The 18,391-nt window shown below is 40.1% G+C and overlaps 1 protein-coding gene across 3 annotated transcripts in view; it reads right to left on the reverse strand.

Moving 5' to 3' along the window:
* The window catches only part of rbm20 (RNA binding motif protein 20), a 66,062-nt gene that overhangs the window by 30,900 nt on the left and 16,771 nt on the right, over positions 1-18,391 (reverse strand). The window contains exon 1 of one of the 3 annotated variants that reach the window (XM_078166019.1): positions 370-536. The exons of the other annotated variants lie outside the window; for them this stretch is intronic. The gene's annotated coding sequence lies outside the window, so the exon portion shown is untranslated. Of the gene's footprint in view, positions 1-369; positions 537-18,391 lie in introns of those variants that run through there. 3 annotated transcript variants of the gene reach the window in all.

An 18,391-nucleotide genomic window follows, 5' to 3' on the forward strand; every position in this document is an offset into this window, starting at 1 on the left:
CCACATTGCCCTCGCAGTGTAAAAAGCAGCACACACACACACGCAGTTACACAAAGATCAAACACAGCTCCGTAGTCATAACAAAACGCCACATGGGCCCAATCAGTCCACAGAGCCTCATTGGAGGAAGTAACAAATTAGAGCAAGGATTCAAGTCCAGTCCAGCTACAGAACAGCCCTCCACTGAGTCCAAAGAAACGTCCAACAAAATTTTCCACAATGTCCAAACACACTGCAGCTTCTTAGACGGCTATAAATCCTGCCTCTATGCGAATACCGGAGGCCGTACAGCTGACGAGACTTACCGCCACACACAATACGCTACAATAGTAAAAAGCACGTCTAGAGGTCTTGCAGAAACACACCAACCTTGGAAAGACAGGCAGCGGAGGTCCAAGTCACACCTCTGACACTAAACTGTGCACTGCTTCTCTGCAGCCTGACCTCTGCCCAGCAGCTGAGACTGACGTATGTCTCTACCCTCTAACATGACGACTAATGCTAGCACATGTACATTAGCATAACATCACAGCTAGTGGTCTTCACCCTATGTGATTGACGCTTCTCCCCTGTGTTAGTGACCACTGGACAGACAGGGGGAACGCCATGTGATGAAAAGTCACAAGTGGTCAACATGTGTGTGTGGGTGGATGGGAGTAGACCAAAACACAGGATAGTATTTACAGAGGAGGCCTTGGGAGTAATGCAGTGTGATCTTGAGGCTGCTGCTTCCACGGCGGCTGTAGTCTGACCCACATGACACTTCACATAGAGTCAGCAGTCAAGTTCACAGTAGCAGAAAACAGCAAAATGTCAGAGTACTACTGAACTACTATCACATCCATCTTTGTAGTAAGATATGTTATATAATAAATCAAATATCCCTCCTCTTGAAGCTGTGTAAACTGCATATTCTTTAAAGAACACCAAATAATATGTCAATCATAGATATATCTCATTTAGATTGTGAGGCAAATGCTTTTGACAGACTCTTTTTCCTGAGTGTGCCCGGTGATTCGACAGACACAGAGCATATCTCGGTCACAGCGAACTGGATAATGATAAGGCATCAAGCAGCGGATTTTGAAGGTATGTGGAAGTGATTTATTGTACGAGTGGCTTCTTATGTACAAAAGAAATGCTCTTTCACTAACTATTCCAAAAGAAAAACATACAGGAGAAGAGTTCAGCAATTAGTGGCACAAATTTATGAAGATATTCTGGCATTACTTTTCAAAGGTCTAAACCACTACAATAAAAAGGGAAATTTCTTAACTTGCATAACATTTAACCTTTGAATCTCTTTTACGGCCATATCTTATGAGATATCTCTCTACAAAAAAATATCTACACATCACGATGCTGCTGTGCTTGCAAAATTTCTAATCAACTTTTAAAGTATGCTGCCCTCCATTTAACTGTATGTAGACACTATTTTTATTTTGAACATTTAACAAACGCAAAAATTAAAAACATTTTACACACAAAAAAATTATGTACATTTCCTAAAAGAAAAAGGGCATTTTCAAGCATATTATTAAAATAAAATACCTATAGTTGGGGCAATTTAATAAGCCTACTTCTGACTCAGAGAAATATAACTTCTATGTTCGGACTCTTACTTATGAATGACTAAAGACGATAGTTATTTACTCGTTTGATATGTCACCTGCTGCACATTAAATAAGCTGAATCTATAAAATATCAGTTGGTAAACTGAAATATTTTTGGTCCACCACATTTCTTGCTTTTTGTGAATGACACATTCCTAATTTCATGCTGCCTGAGGGAGAACGGCAAGCTCGAAACACTGCACCTGGAGGAGCTGCTATTCTAAACCTCATCCTTTTTGTCCTTGAGTGCCTTCACAAATTCTGCACATTAAATGTTCTCTTTTTTACATTCAAAGTATTTGCTCCTTTCTCTGTGTATAAAGTTTAATTTCCCTTTCTCTTTTTAACATACCATTTTATAAAGATGCTGCATGGATTTCAGTTTCATGTTGTGTCACATCTCAATAAAAGATGGCAATAAAATAAAAATGTAAAATGTTTTTTTCTTTTCATTATCTTTTTCTCTATTTTATTTTACAGTAAGTATTCCCACTGGCTAAACAGCATTATTCAGAAATACACAATACAGTTTGTCGCAGTCGGTTGCAGCCAAAATCCCGTAAGCTTACAATTACTGTATAAATTCTGTTTCTTTTTCAGCCTTCTTCTATAAAGCTCCATCTGTAGATTTTTAGCAGCTGTAAATGAGCGCTTTACCTAATCACACAAGCATTCAACTCCGAGGGAGGTTTCATGCTGACAGATTTACAGTCACTCCATCTGTTAGCATCACGCCCAGACGGCAGAGAGAGAACTTTTTATCCTGTGCCAGTACAATATGTGCTATATGATAATTAGAAGGGATATCAACTGAAGATATTATTATTATGACGCCCATAATTGTAGAGAACTAATTTAGTCATGGACAAAGGGGGAGCATTACATCAGTAAGAACAACACTTTTTTTGTTTTTTGTTCTTGTTTTATTCTGCCATACAGATAACCGCCCACTGAGTTATTATTTATGTGTGCTTACAGGTATTACCACTTTGTCTGTTCAGTACTGATACTGAAGGTAAAATATCTCTAACGTATGACTTTGTATGATTATGATAAATATATATATATGAGGATATATTTTCATAATAATCTGAAATAATGCTTTATGTTAAAACAAAACGCAAAAAACAAACAAACAAAAAAATGCTAATCATGCTGTTTTGTCATGTGTATTTTAGTTTAGTTTTTCAGTTTAACCTGACATCAGTGGGGGGTTTTCTTAAAGCTTTTGGAGCCGAAATGTCTACTTTTGTGAGCAGCTGTAAGTGCAAGTAGGTGTTGGTGGGCGTTGGGTGAAGAAGTTTTTGATCCAAAACTACAGCTGGAAACAGAGATCTAAGAGCCAGTAATCTTAGATGCAGAGAAGTCACTGGTGTTTACCCAAAACCTTTAAGCCCTCCTCCTCTACTCTATAAAGTTACAGAAACTGCACTTCATATTTTATTTGAGTGTGTTTTATTTTTTTGTTTTTTTTTATACTTGTTGTTCAGCAAATCTGCTGTTTCCTGCCACTGTGTGGTAGGATAGGACAGAGTTTATCATCATGGGAAGGTGGGAAAAAAGCACACAGAGTTTAGGTGTCTTACTGTACACTTTCCCTGTGGCCCACTAGGTGGTGCTACATATTGCTGTAAGTGGCCCCGGGGAAGCCTTGCAGGAATTTATCAGCCCGCCATATGAGGGCACTGTACGTGTTTTGATCAGCAGTTCCTATCCAGCCTGCTGGAATGGGAGTCACGATGCTCACCTTTGCAGGCTGTGATTTACATACTCTGACTCATAATGTAAAGTTACTTTGTTAAGTTACCTTTGGATTAGGATGAAAGTGCTTAGAAGATCATTTTTGCCACTTAGACAGAGTTGGGTAAACCCTGTATATACAGTAGACAGAGTGCAGCCATACAGGCAGACTGCACACTGCAGGCAACAGATACACAGGAGAATGTGAGAGAGATATTCATGCAGTTACACATGAACTTAACCCTAACTCCCATGAACACAAACCAAGAGGAGACCAACTCTTCCCAATATGGCATAAACAGTTACAGACATTCCAGAGCCTTAATTTAACTTTTCAACAAATCAGACACGTAGCCGCGGCCTGCATAGTCAACACATAGCCACCATCATGCCATGAGAGATGGTTTCATGGGGCGAGGTATGGGTGAGGAAGCAGGGTCAGCTTGCTCTGCATTTGGCACTTGTGCAAATGGGGGTGGTTCCTGATTTATGGCGCCCCCAGCAATGGCTGAGGTATCTTGGCCACTGAGACGTAAGGTCTGGCCCCTCATGACCACCATGAGGCTGGCGTGTCCATCCTCAGTCAGGCATCACTTTGATTCATACCATGTTTCTCTGATGATGCTTGTAAAACAGTCGGATTTATGCTCCGGATCAGTCACGGGGTTTTATGAAGCGATATCAAAAGATAAACTAAAGTTTGTGAGGTAACTAGAATCACATGTACCCAGCCTTGGCCTATCACTGTCAAATAAACCTGTAAGTTCACATGCCTGACATTAAGTCACTGACTGAGTCACACACAAATACATGTTAGTCCCAGAGACATGCAACTAAACCCCGAGAGGCTACACTGGAGAAACATTTTTCTCCACTTCTCTCTCTCTCTCACACACACACGCACACACGCACACACGCACACACGGTAGCTTTAGGTGATCTTGTTTCAACCATTAGGGCAGCGTAACATGGGATATTGGGGTCACAGAGAAACATACGGGTCAAAAGACACCTCCTGACTTGACAGCTGCCTCCCAAATGTGAAACTAAAAGCATTCCAAAAAATATGTCCCCACGCAGGAAAACTGCAACAAGTCATTAGAGCTCTGCTGACACAGTGCCCACGTCAGGACTTTAGAGTGACACCTGTTTGGGGCATTTGCTTGTAAGTAAAACATCACCGGGAGCTTGATGACAAACCACAAAAAATTTAAAAAAAACAAAGATTCAAGAAGAAGTTTCACAGCAGCGTAAAACACACAATTTAAAGTTTTCTCACCTGGACAAAAAATGTGCTCGCCATGCATTTTTCTAAAAGTAAACCAGCAAAGCTTTCAAATGTAAACCATAAATTCCAACATTGCCGTTTCTGACAGATTATCAACACTTGTCCGTCTTTTCTGGCCTATCAGATGTTCTGTGGTCACTTTGATGAGAGTGCTGACAAGAGCTAAGAAAAGCCCTCCAGTTACCTGGGATCCGCTGACATTGACTGTCAAACTGGGTGCTGAGAGCCGGGGGGGCCAGGTGACTGAGTCGCTGAACAGCTTTCTTGGACTTTGTACAGAGTGACATCAGAGATCCATTTGGCTTGTCAAAGTCGCAGCCGGCAGAAAGAAGGATGGTGACCGCACAGGGTGAAGGGAAAGTCTAAACTTACAGCAGCTATAGCTCCTGTCACAGTAGCCACATGTTTGACAAAAGAACAGTCCCTTAATCCTCCACTCAGTCAAAGATGAGGGAGAGGGAACTACATGGCGGAGAGAATTCAAATGGTGAACCCCCAGGTAAAAAATAACATGGAATTTCTTTAGCGTGTTAATGTTGTTTAGGGATTAAAGAAATATTTGCCAGGTAGGTATTTGGGCACAGGATGCGTCACAAGACTCAGAGGTGAAGTAATATGAGGAGTGGGGGAGGGATTGTGTTAGCTTTGACAACTGAGCCTGACCAGCCATTTTTCCTGCTGCTCCGAAATGGTTATTTATAGCCGCTGCCGGGGTGTAGACAGTAAATTTCTTTTTCACAAGCTGCTGCTATGCTGTCTTGTGACACAATAAAAGTCCTCAGTTTTGCTTTATGAAATGCTGCGGTCCCAAATATAAACATATAAAATGGACCATTGCATTTTCCACGGGCTACAGATTTGATTCCTGAGCAGCTGCAGGGTACAGTAAGGAGCACCGAACTGGAGTCTTCCCCGACAGTGGTCAGCAACATCGGAGCTATATTGGTGTACAAGGTGACGTAGTGATGATTCCCACAACCCCTCCTTCCGTCCTTCACTCCTTCCTTCCTTCCCTTCATACCCCCTATCTCTTTCCGTTCTTACCTCACTCTCACTCTCCTCCATCTCTGTCCAAAGCAAGCAGTGCATTTTACCATCTGTCACTGCCATTGGGCTGACAAATACCAATCAAACCCAGTTGTGTCTCACTCACTGACTTCCTAGGCAATGGCAGTACAACTTCCTTATCACCTCCCATCATTTAAAAAAAAAAAGAATTACTTCATTGCTCTTGAGCAGTAATTAGGCTAGCCTTAGGGTTTTCCCGCCCTGACCTAATTTCATAATATTGATTAATTATGGGGGAACAGTACAACTGTACATTTTAAAGCAAATCAAGCGTACAGTATTGTAAACAAACAGTCGAAGTCCAGCCCCACAGTGACAGGTGGTTGAACAGGATCGCCAAGGGAAGTCCTACAGTTCAAGAGACCATTCACGAAACAAAAGATCGCAAATAAAATCCCTGCAACAGCAATCAGTGCAGGTTTTTCTGTTCACTCAGTGTAATATACATCAAAGTACAGAGCTTTTTTAAGGCCTGAATACAACATACAGCAAAAAAAAGTCATTGTAAGGGGTCAACTGAAAAAAAGACGACCCCCAGCTGTAGTGATAGACCTGGCTTCAATCGTCCCTTGCAATTCTCTTTTTACGCTGAGCATGTGAGTAAAAATAAAAAGCAAACCAATGAAAGCATGCACAGCATTCCCTACATGAAGGTACCGGCACAAAAAAAGTCATGGATTTTGTTATTTCTTATATATATATATATATATATATATATATATATATATATATCATATTTACATAAGGAAATACATAACTTACATAAGGAAGACAGAGAAAGATGATGAATGACAGAATTGCATACTGTTTGACGTCCTTTTTGACGTTTAATATTTGGCACATTTAGGCAGCTCAAAATTTGATACTGAAAGAGCCAAGAGGTTATAAGGATCACAGAGTAATAATAGATTACAAAGGCGAACATTTGGCAATCTGTTGGATGTTTATTTATTTTTTCATACGCATCCAATGTTTGTTTTTTCTACTATCCCAGTACTGACAACTATTAACTGTGATTAACTGTGTAGAGCATAGTTCAAGGATCTTTATTTAACAATGAAAATGGATTAATACGGTTGTCTCAAGTGTCTCTAAATGCTGGAATACAGTCTCATGCTATCATGTTAGCATGATAAATCAACAGGCACACCACAAGGCAAAGTCTTCAAAGTTAAGACAACAGATGGGTGAAACATTTTGGGGAAAACAGCCAATCCCATATGCATGCGCGCACACACACACACACACACACACAAACACAGTGGACACAACATAGGTCTGACAGTGACAGGGAGGGCACTGCGGCCATATGGCTCAACATGTCTCATCCCAGGAAGCTGCTGGCATCACAGGCTGCTCAAATAGCCATTAGTACAAATTACCCAAACAATGAAAGCAAGTGAACTCAGCAACTTTTCCAACAGCTGCTCTGCAAAACCCCCAAAATGAGGAATAAACAAAAGGGGGAGAAAGGGAAAAAGAGAAAGTTGTCCTGCACAACCCCAGTGTAAGTGAGAAATCCCCCTCAAAGCCGGTGGACAGAATGGGTTGGCTATGCCCTGGAGTAATGACCATCGAGGGATTTCTCTGTGGAGCCCAGTCATTGAAATAATACACACTCATAAAATAGAAACGAAAAGACTATTCATTTTGTGTTTAATCACTTTATAGCTGCAAATATACAGTATCAAGATCTAGCTTTAGTTTCACACACAGATGATTCTAAACTCATCTACAAATTAATTAACATTTTTCCACATGGCCTCTGAGACTGGGGAAACCAGAGCTGCCGGGGGAACGGGGAAAGCATGTCAGATCTGAAGCAAAATGTCATGGTGGGATCTGACTTATTTGTTCATACCATAATATGGAAGGCACATGCAAGACAATACACTGAGCAAATGGGAGATAGAGAAGTTTTATCTTCAGTTTACTATCTGCAAGGGGGGAAATGGGCAAATCCACACAACAGGGAGGGAGGAAGGTTACTGCCTCCACTATCTTCACACTGACGAGTCAGTGACAGCTGTATCTGAGCTGTTCCAGACGCACACCCAAAAAAAACTGCATGCAATCTTATTTATTTCATGCGCTGCATTTTACGTTAAACAGTTTGGGTTACTTAGAGAAACGAGGAAGGCAGAGAACAGATTCATATCAGCAGTGAATTAACAGCTATCTCAAAGGGAAAGTCGGAAGCCACCAGCTGTGCCCCCCACCTCCCTGAGGTGCAATTGATCATCTGGGAGATTAATCAGCCTTTGGTATGGGTTTTGACATTGTGCTGACAAACAGAGACCTTCTAGGCCACTTCCCTCATCACATTGGGTATTTTAGGTGGCCCATTAGCATGCCTAATTTGTAATCTGTTCCTCAAAGGGCCAGGCATGACAGTACTGCTCCATCATTTTCTCTTTCTGTTTGTGTATGCACCAGTCCCCCAGTCTCTCTTCCTGTTTAAAGCTTTTTCTGTTTCACCCTATCTTCCTTACAACTTTCCTTCTCTCTTTAGCCGTGCCTCCCCTGACCATAGATGTACAAAGAGAACCGGACACCGAATTGGAGGCAAAGGCCTTGTTCCCTCCTAAGATAAGTTGCCCAGTGGGGCACCAAGCCACAAAAATTTGACTTTCAGGTATAAAATTATCTGAATCTTCCACAACAAGGGGGACCCTTAGAGCAAGCACACTCGGGTTTCCTTTAACCCCACCTACCAAATGTTTGGTCTCAGGCTCGCTCACAGTAAAAAGTCTGGATTCAGCTTATAGTGAATTTTCACAATGTAAGTCTATGGGATAAAGTGATAAAGTTGTAATTACCTGGTTTAGCTAATATTTCAAATTGGTTTCACAGACCAGCTCCATTTCTGGGGACTTGTGTCAGACACACACACACACACACCCACACACACACACATACAGACAGACATGTCCTAATCCATCCTGACACTCCCTGATAATGGTATTAGTGAGGCTGATTGCAGAGGCCAGGAATAGAGGTTGATGCAACGTTGTTTCTACCTTGGAGCTAGCACTATGAGTTAATGTTGGAAAGTGTTGTCATTAAACTCTTAATTCAGGTAGGACCACAAAGATGCATGAAGATGAAGAAGTGATAAATATATGTGTATGACTGTCTTAAGCCCTATTTGCACGGGATTAGTTTTACATAGGTACGTGGGGTAAAGTAATAATTACCAGAGATTTTAGTCCCATCCGAATGTGCCATGTCAGTAATCATTACCGCACGATGTCAGTAAAGATTACCACGACTACCCCCTAAAGGGTCCCAGACAATTACCTCAGATAATACTAATCCCGTGCGAATAGTCCAGCAGTAAATATGTGTGTTAGGGCTGTCAAAAAAAAAATCAAAGTTAGAAATATACTCAAATATATATATTTTTTATAAGTTCGAACCTAAATTTGATTATTCGAATATCATTATTAATTAATTAATACTATCAATAATGTTGTATATCAAGGCGAATCTCGTTCGGGCGGAGATGGCTCGCGCACAAGCCGGGCCAGAGAGGGACGCAGCGATGGAGGGAGAGGCGCCGGCGGAGGAGCCCGCTGCACCAACACCACCCACTGCACTGTCCGTGATGTGTGACCTGTCGGGGAGACATACAGGGAGAGTGCAATACCTGCTGCCTCCCTGCCTACCCTTTTTGAAGAAGAGATGAAACGTTACCAGAATGAGACACCACTTCGAGCCGGCCAGGATCCACTCTTGTGGTGGAAAACTACGCACTGAAGTATCCAAACATGGCTCAGATAACAAGGCAGAAGTTGATCACACCTGGCATTACAGTGAGGTCAGAACAGGTGTTTTCATCCGAGTGTCACATTCATATTGCGCTAGCAATTAGCATCTTATTTTTTGTGTTTTTTTTTTGTTGTAAAAAAAAAAAAAAATATATATATATATATATATATATATATATATATATATATATATACATACATATATATATTATATATATAAGAAGAAGAAGAAATTCTAATATAATTCGAACTCTACTAAATTATTTCAAAAATATTTGAACTCAATTTCATGGTGCTTTTGACAGTCCTATCATATGCACATGATGGCAGGAGGGGACGGCGGTGCGTGAATGGATTTACCCCTCCCACTTGTGGTAGTTTTACTGATATTTCTTATCCCATGCGAATCGGCCATTAATATTACTGATGTCCTGTGGTAAAGTGACATTACCCCACGTGCCCATGTAAAACTAATCCCGTCCGAATAGTGCTTTACTCTTGGGCAGTGACCACTTTGGACCATAGTGGCCTAAGATATGAAGCTTGCTCTGTGCTGGCCTGTCATATCCAGTACCTTCTTCCTGACTTCAGCAGGGAGAAAAGGCTATAACTTGCAGCACCTCGTGTAAACGTCCTTCAGGCAGGGCAGAGCCACATCTATAGTATATTCAACGCAATGAAACACTCTTTTTGCCTTGCAGTCCTATTTGGTGCTGTGTCTGTACCAGGCCGTGACGTGTCCTGTGCAGAACGATCTTGAAGGTGCAGTAGTAGAAATTCCTTAGTATTTGATGAGATTTGCTGAATTTCCTCAACTTTCTGAAATGAAACAGTCTCTGCCTTGCTTTTCTCATGCCTGAGTCAGTTTGTAGTGCCCAGGTCAGGCCCTTGGTGATGTGGACGCCAAGGTTCTTGAAGCTGCCACCTCTCCACCAAGGACCAGCTGATATTAAGTGGGACATAGTTCCTTCATTGTTTCTTCCTCAAGTCTTTGTTTTTGTTGTTGTTATTGTCAGCAAGAGTTCAACAGTCTCAAATATGGCACAGTTTGTCATTATATACTTGTCTTGTCTGGTATAAAGACCACAGAGGGTGAGCAAATGACAAGTCCATCATGCATGACAAAGGTTGGATGGACTGCAATAGTATTTTGCAAAACAAATGCAAATACGCAATTAAATTCTGTAAATTCCTTTGACATAGGTTGGACTGAAGAATAGGTGTGATCACACCTTTACATTGTCATCTAACACAGTGTGGGTGAGTATATGTATGAGTACACAAATGTGCATGCATGTGGGAAGAGAAAATGAGAGAAGAAGGTGATAATTGTGGAAAAAGAACAATGTGTGACAGACTGAAAGAGGCACAGAGTTACATAACAGCGGTGAGTCAAGTGTAATGACAAAATGAAGAGGATTATTTGGCTTTCACTCACTCATTTGTCATTAACCTACATGATCAATGAACTGGAAGAACAATAACAACATTGCTTTTAAAGCTGAAGAGCTCAAGCAATTTCAATAACAAGCATTAACCCCACAAAAAAAGAAAAAGGAAAACAAAATCGGATTCACTTTGAGCTCCAAACTTGTTACATCAACACAATGATGATGCGTGACCTGTCCTAGTTTCCAAAGTAACTGTTTCAGTGTTATGTAAGGTTTGTGCTGAAAGACAGTGCAGTGACTCACTCTGGACCCACAAACCATGACTCACCACTACACCTAAAATATACAAAATGTTGCCCCCCTGCTGCTCCACTCTTTGAGACTCTCAATGGCACTTGAACTTAAGAGTGTTGAGCTTCATCACAGATGAGACTCTTGCAATTGAGGGAGGACGGCAGACTATTGGGAGATTTATGCATCTGCATTAGAGAGGAACAAAACCTCCTGGGAAATGCTGCTGGAACTGAAAAAATCTATATGCTGAGGCTATGCAGGTTATGGGGAAGCAATGTGTTTGTTGACTGCAAGGATTGGTACTGGTCAACTTAGGTGGGTTTGGATTTTCTCTTAGCTGAAATTTTGAATCTAGGCAGGTGTTTTAGACAGTCAACCAAGAACAAGTGCAGTGTCTACTCTGAAACATAACCTAAAACTGCCTTAGCACAATCATCATTGCATATGTTTTATGATGATCAAAGGAATACATATATTTGATAATATGTCTTAGGTTAGAGAGACAATTGACATTTCCCCAGATGTGCAGTAGAGAGCTGGACGGTAAAGCCAAAGAATGCATCTTTCTCACTGTGACACTCATACGACCTCACCTTAAGTCAGGGGTTCTCCAAGTTTGATGACTGAGTGCCCATTTAGGGAGCCGGCATAAGATTGAGGGTCACGCAGGAACAATACAGTTGTGAGTCTAAATTATTTAAATCCAAAATCACAAATTTTAGTTTTCAGCACTTGCATCGATGGCCTAACGTGATACTCCTGAGGTGCCAGTAGCTGCTATGCTGTTGCTTTCTACAAGCAGTCATTCCTAACCTGACAGATGTTTGTTAGTTTGACACAATAGCTGAGTGGTGCATTAAATGTAAGCTACTGTGATGTTCAGAATTGAAATGCAATGCAATAGATTGAAATATAATGCATGCCCGTGGGCAAAGATGCCTTATGTGTTCTCGAGCAAGGAAATTAAAGTCTGGGTAAAGCAAAATCAGTGATTAATTTCTAAACACATTATCCATGTTAGAAAACATGCAAAAAGATTGGGAACTATATAGTCACTTAATTTGGGAGTTCGATATTTAAACTGTTTTTCACCATTTCCGTGTCCAGGAGTTTTTGGGCAAGGCTAAAAGCCAGTTCGATGACACAGTGGAGCAACCCTTAGCATAAGCACAGCACCTATACTATATTACAACTGGAGCCGTTGAGTATTGTTGTTTGAAAAAAATAAATAATTATTACAATTCTGTTGCAGACTGAGACAAACTAGGTTGATTTTCAGGCAGGTCATCTGACTCTGGCTCTGGTGGCTCAAACATGTATGGCTATACAAGTCCAATAAAGCTGCTAGATGGAGCATACATTGTATTGCTACAATTAAAAGAGGCTGCAGCGTTCCTGTGAGTGGGTGTGGCGTACATCCAGTGGACACTGAATGCTCGCTGGGTTCTTAATAACTAATTTTTCTGGGGTGTAACGAACTCACATACATATTTATTTTTGCTTTATCTGGACTTTAAGCTCCAACAGAGGAACTGGTCAATCACCAGCAGATAAAGGAGCGGCAGTAGCTCAGTCCATAGGGACTTGGGTTGGGAACCGGAGGATCGCCTGTTCAAGTCCTTGCCTGGACCAAAATATGGAGCGTGGACTGGTAGCTGGAGAGGTGCCAGTTCACCTCCTGGGCACTGCCGAGGTACCCTTGAGCAAGGCACCGAACCCCCCAGATGCTCGGAGCACCTGTCATGGGCAGCCCCACTCTGACATCTCTCCACTTAGTGCGTGTTTAAGTCCTGTTTGTGCATGTGTGTGTTCGGACCTGTGTGTAATTGACAACAGAGTGAAAAAAATTCCCCTTGGGGATTAAGAAAGTATATAAAATTAAAAAAAATTAAATTAAAACTAGCCGTACGACTGCTGAAGATAAAGTGTCCTTAATAAGGTTAAGAGTTTAAAAGATTCCAGCTAGATATGGGAACATCTACATAAGTAAATGAGATCATACGAGAGAGCAGTAAGCTAGTTGTAAAATCTAGAAACAGTATTAAAAAACTCAGTGCCCTGCCACTAAGGAGCTTGTTGCCCCCTCGATCTGTATGTCAATGCTCTGACCAAAAAGAGAAAAATAAAAATGTGTAGGTTGCAGAGTCATATTTCACTATGGGTAATTTATAAAACATTACTTTGTAAGAGCTTTAAATATAACAGTCTCAGTTTAAACTGTGGTAGGTTACAAGAATGTCTTATTAGTGGCCTGAAGGTCAGAGACAAGTTTGTGCCTCAAAGATACCAAGACTGGCATTATAAATCTGAGTGGCAAAGCCAAAGAATGTACCTTCCTCATTACCACATCGTAAGCGCTCTTGAACAAGTCATTTATCCTTCAACTGCTCCAGAGGAGCTGGTCAGTGGCCAGCATATAAAACTGTGGTTGTACGACTGCTTATAGACACTGTCCCTTTCTACAGTACCATCATTTCCTCTTCATCTGAAGATAAAGTGTCCCTAATGAGGTTAAGGGTATCAAAGCTTTTAGCTAGATATATGAACATCTAAATGAGTAAATGTCAACGAAACTCTGTGCTCACTAACGAGCCTGTCGTCTCACTGAGCCGAATGTAAAAATAACCCGACCAAAAACGGGGAAAAACATGTTTAAGTCGCAGTCATATGTCACTTCAGTAATTTATAGAACATTACTATAAATACACCAAGTTTAAACTGAGTTGGGTTTTACAGGGATTTTGGACCAACTGTGTGTAAACCCTTTATTACCATGTTATTTCACAGTACATAAAACATTCTCTAATTTCCTTTTACAATATCCAAATTTCTCCCAGTAACCTGGGATATTTCTTTAATGTAAAATCATTCAATGAGACGGCACACAGAGATGCTGAGCTACTATCAGAAGGAACCATTGTTACACTACCTCTGTTTTTGAGTTTGAAAAACATATTCATAAATAACTGCTATTAATTCATTTACTACTACGGTGCAGAGAGCTTGGCATGGTGCCATGGTTTTTGATTACAGGAAAGATAATACAAAGTGGGCTTGGTGAGAGATTGAGTGGTTCTCACTGGTGGCGATGTGGTCTCATGAGAGTCACTCTTCCTATTGCCATCCCACTTGGGCCATTTAAATCTAATCCCTGAATGTAATTCTGTTCTAAAGTTCTGTGGGATCCCACTGGTGTAAAATCTGTGGCTAAAGTGCAAAATAGTTTAAGGGAAGGGTGGTTAGGTTAATGTGTAACTGTAGCTGCAGTGTTTCCGCAAAACAGAGCTCCTTTATTGCAAAACTTCCACTCCAAACAGGGACCCAGGAGACACAAAGTGCTACATAAAACTTCCCTCTCATCACAGCAACTGACAGACAACATCAACATTTTACCTACAGAGAAAAATGTACTAATTTACAGAGGGAGAGTCCAATAAGGTCAAAAAAGGTCATCACGCAGCATCAAAAGGTAAGCTTAATTCATCATGCATTATCACCTTGAGTTTTTGGCACACCAAAGGAAAAGGACAGGATGAAAAATAAGCCAAATAATAATAATACAGATTTTTTTGTTATTGCAAAAGAATTAAAATGAACTTTTTCGGATGTTAACTTAAAATAAATAATTTCTTAGAGTCTTCATAAAATCAGACTGCTACAACCGTAGCGATAGTCTTTTGGTCATCTTGGTCAACAAAGGTCTCAGAGGTCACAGTTCAACAACTGAACAGTCACAAAGTGTCCACACTTACATGCAAGTAAGCAAAAGGCTAAATGTAGTTAATCTTTAGGTGGAAGTAAATCCTAATTTAAAGACAAGTGCAAAATGAGATGGCACTGCCAACAACTCCATATGAAAAAATCAGAAAGTGCATTTACAATAATACTACTTGTGAAGTTTACCTGCAAACACTCAGCTTTAATTTCAAGGTGTTTATATCCACATTAGATAAAACATGTTACAACTTGGGATGTGCACGATTAGTGGACTAGTTGATTAAAGTTTGCCACCCTCACTAGTCATAACCAGTCAATTAAAGTAATAATTTAAGTCATTTTTTATATAATTGCATTCACCCAATAGAAATGGCATTGTAATAATCAAGTGTGTTTCCTAAAGATTTATTTCCTAGAGAAAATTGTTTTCAGTGAGTGTTATTTGTTAACTTATATTGAGTGAGTTGTTGTCATGTGTTATAGGATAATATGCAATGTTCATAATGCACAGTGCAAAGTCCCACATATTTCAGTGGTATTTAAAACAGTATTTGGTTAATAAAATGTGCTTAACAGTTTAAAATGTCTCTGATAATATACAAAATATTGATTTTGGGCAATGTTCAACCTTATAGATTAAATTGTGCCCAATTCTAACTGATTTCTGAGTGTTTACTTACTTTTTAACTAGTCGACTAGTCTAAGTTCTAACTTCTGTTTAAACGTTTGGTAAGTTAGTCACTAGGAACATCCCTTGTAGGAACTGCAGCCCTTTTTATATGAAGTCCTCCAGTTACAGGGGACAAGATAGTTACTGAATTAATATAAACGTAAATAAAGTCATTATATTCAATACATGGTCACAAATCCTTTACAGTCAGTGACTCCAAGTATGGGGCACACTTGGCTCTGTCAGGCCTGTACTGCAGACATCACGTTACTTGTTTGTTTCTGTGGCCCCAAATTACTCCACATGTGCTTTATTTGTAAATTTCTGAGCATTGTCCTGTTGGATTGTCCTAAAATTGGGGCTATCAGTCCTTCACTGCTCACCTAATATGTATATGAGCACCCACAATCATCCATAAAGCTGAGACTAGCACACCATAACCTCAAACATTGTTGCATTTTAAATGTAATTTGCTGGAGTGGTTCCAAAAAATAAAAATGTTATCACTTTCCTAAAACTGTCTGACTGGCCTGAATGTAAAGAACTTTGTATTTCAAATACACCTGTTGACAAATGATACATGAAGGTGGGGAGGGTGTGTTGGGGAACATGGCATCTCTGATAACTTATACACTGCCCATCTGGTGCCCCCCACAGAGCATGTTTCTGATGGGGAGCAGTCACGATCATCTACTGCCTCAGCCCAGCTTTCCCTTTCGCCTCAGAAGGGAAAAAACAAATAGGAACAGGTCGAAAAGCAACATGAGCCAACCCTATTACATTTCTAACTGTATCTTTATGCCATCACAAATCACCAGGCTCCTTCAAGCTGCCACTCATCGCCACGTATGGTCAAAAGCATATCGAAGGGTGATCGCTTGCTAAATGTTTATGAGAGTCTTGTACTACACAGAGTGTAATAATTTGGTGAAAACACAGGGACGGTTAATTAGTTCAGAGTGCAAAAAATGGTGTTCCTTTGATGAAAAACGACATCTATGTCCTTGTGGGACACTGCTGACCCCAGACCCATAAATCTGGATCTGTCAGACAAGTTAAGACGTGACACATAAAAGCTTGTTTTAGAACCAGCACATGTTGTTTACAAGCTAAACAACAAACAAGTCAGTTTGGCAATGCATTGCAAAAACAAGATGGACATAAAAAAAAAAGAATTCTACTCAATAATCACACATGGTCTGGAAGCAATCTGCAAGATACTGTTTAAATGAAATAAAGCATATTTTTTAAATCACTGCTTGAACTTTTTTCTTTAAAAAGAATGAGGAGATCCTTATGAAATTAAATACGACTTTTAGCAGTAACAACAGTACTTATTGTAAAATGAACACAAGAGTCAAAGATTGGCTACACTGGTAGATTACCAAAGATCCAAATCAAATTCTCTATGAAATTCATCAAATATAAATACAACTGTCAAAAAGGGATCTGTCCAAGTTTATGTCTCTCTGTTTCTGAACCCCTGAGGCTACTGAGGCTACACAGTGCTTGTGTGTGCATGCGTGTGAGACACCCATTCCTCACATACCAACTCCCAGAAATGCCAGAATCTGCGGTGTCCAGTGTTGCATTCTTTACATTGAATTTGCAGGTCCAAAATTCACAACAGTAGACAGTAGAAAACACCCCAAACATATCGCAGACTGTGCGAGTCAATGCGTGTGCCGATGGTAAATCTACCTACAGAATCAGTCAACCAGATTTCAGTGACCTGAGTGTTTTCAGCTAGGGCTGCAACTAACGAATATTGTCACTGTCGACTAATCTGTCGATTATTTCTTCGATTAGTCCACTAATCATTTTATCAAAAAATGTATTAAAATGGTGTTAAATGTTGGTCTGTCTCTCCCAAACCCCAAAATTATGTCATCTTATTTCTTGTTTCATACTCACGCCAAAGGATTTTAGTTCGCTGTCATGGGAGAGTGTGTAAAGCTGCCAATATCTGAACGTAAGAAGCTGCAATAAGAGTATTTTGGGGTACTTTCATAGTACTTTTCTATGAAAAATGACTCAAACGATTAGTCGACTACTAAAATAGTCACAGATTATTTTAATAGTCAATTAGTCATCAATTAGTTGACTAATCGTTGCAGCCCTATTTTCAGCTAACGCTACTTGTAAGTAAACATGTCCCTTTCAACTTCATCCCTCAGGACGAAGGTTCAAATTTCCAGAGTAGAGGTGTCCAAACTTTTCTGACTGGGGGCCGGATTGGAAAATGTGAAAATACCTGGAGAGCAGCTGCCTCTAGCGTCAGTAGTGTTAGTGAAAAATAATATGGTACAAATCAAACAAATGCAACTGTTCTGTATTTCAGTGAAAAAAATTCAACTTTCTACCACTTATGAAAGTGACCACCCTCATCTATGACTTTACACTGCTTTGCTGTGTATTCTCAAGACTCTACTGATATAATGAATGTCATGACACAGGGGTTACGATTAGGTATATTGGAACAAGGCAATATATTGTGGTATTTTTTAAATCTAATTTTAAGTAAAACAGTGATAAGAACAATTCACCATATGCATAAAACTAGAGTGGAAAAGGTTTAATGCAATCAGAACAGTAGGGTCAGTAGAATCACAAGCCCTGTAACACACTAGTGATATGTTCATACGTTGGAGTGGGTGAGTCATATGACTGAAGACAGATTACAACACTGCTATCTAACAGTCGGGGGTTTAAACAACACATTTAAACTATCAATTAAAATACTGAAGTGTATTGATATCTTCTTATACCCCTACTTTGCTGTGACCATGTCTGCCACCTAAAAGGAAATGTCTGTTGTTGGCTAACCTTTCATTTGCTTG

The sequence above is a fragment of the Epinephelus lanceolatus genome, chromosome 3 (assembly GCF_041903045.1).
Source record: "Epinephelus lanceolatus isolate andai-2023 chromosome 3, ASM4190304v1, whole genome shotgun sequence".
In the NCBI taxonomy this organism is placed as follows: domain Eukaryota; kingdom Metazoa; phylum Chordata; class Actinopteri; order Perciformes; family Serranidae; genus Epinephelus; species Epinephelus lanceolatus.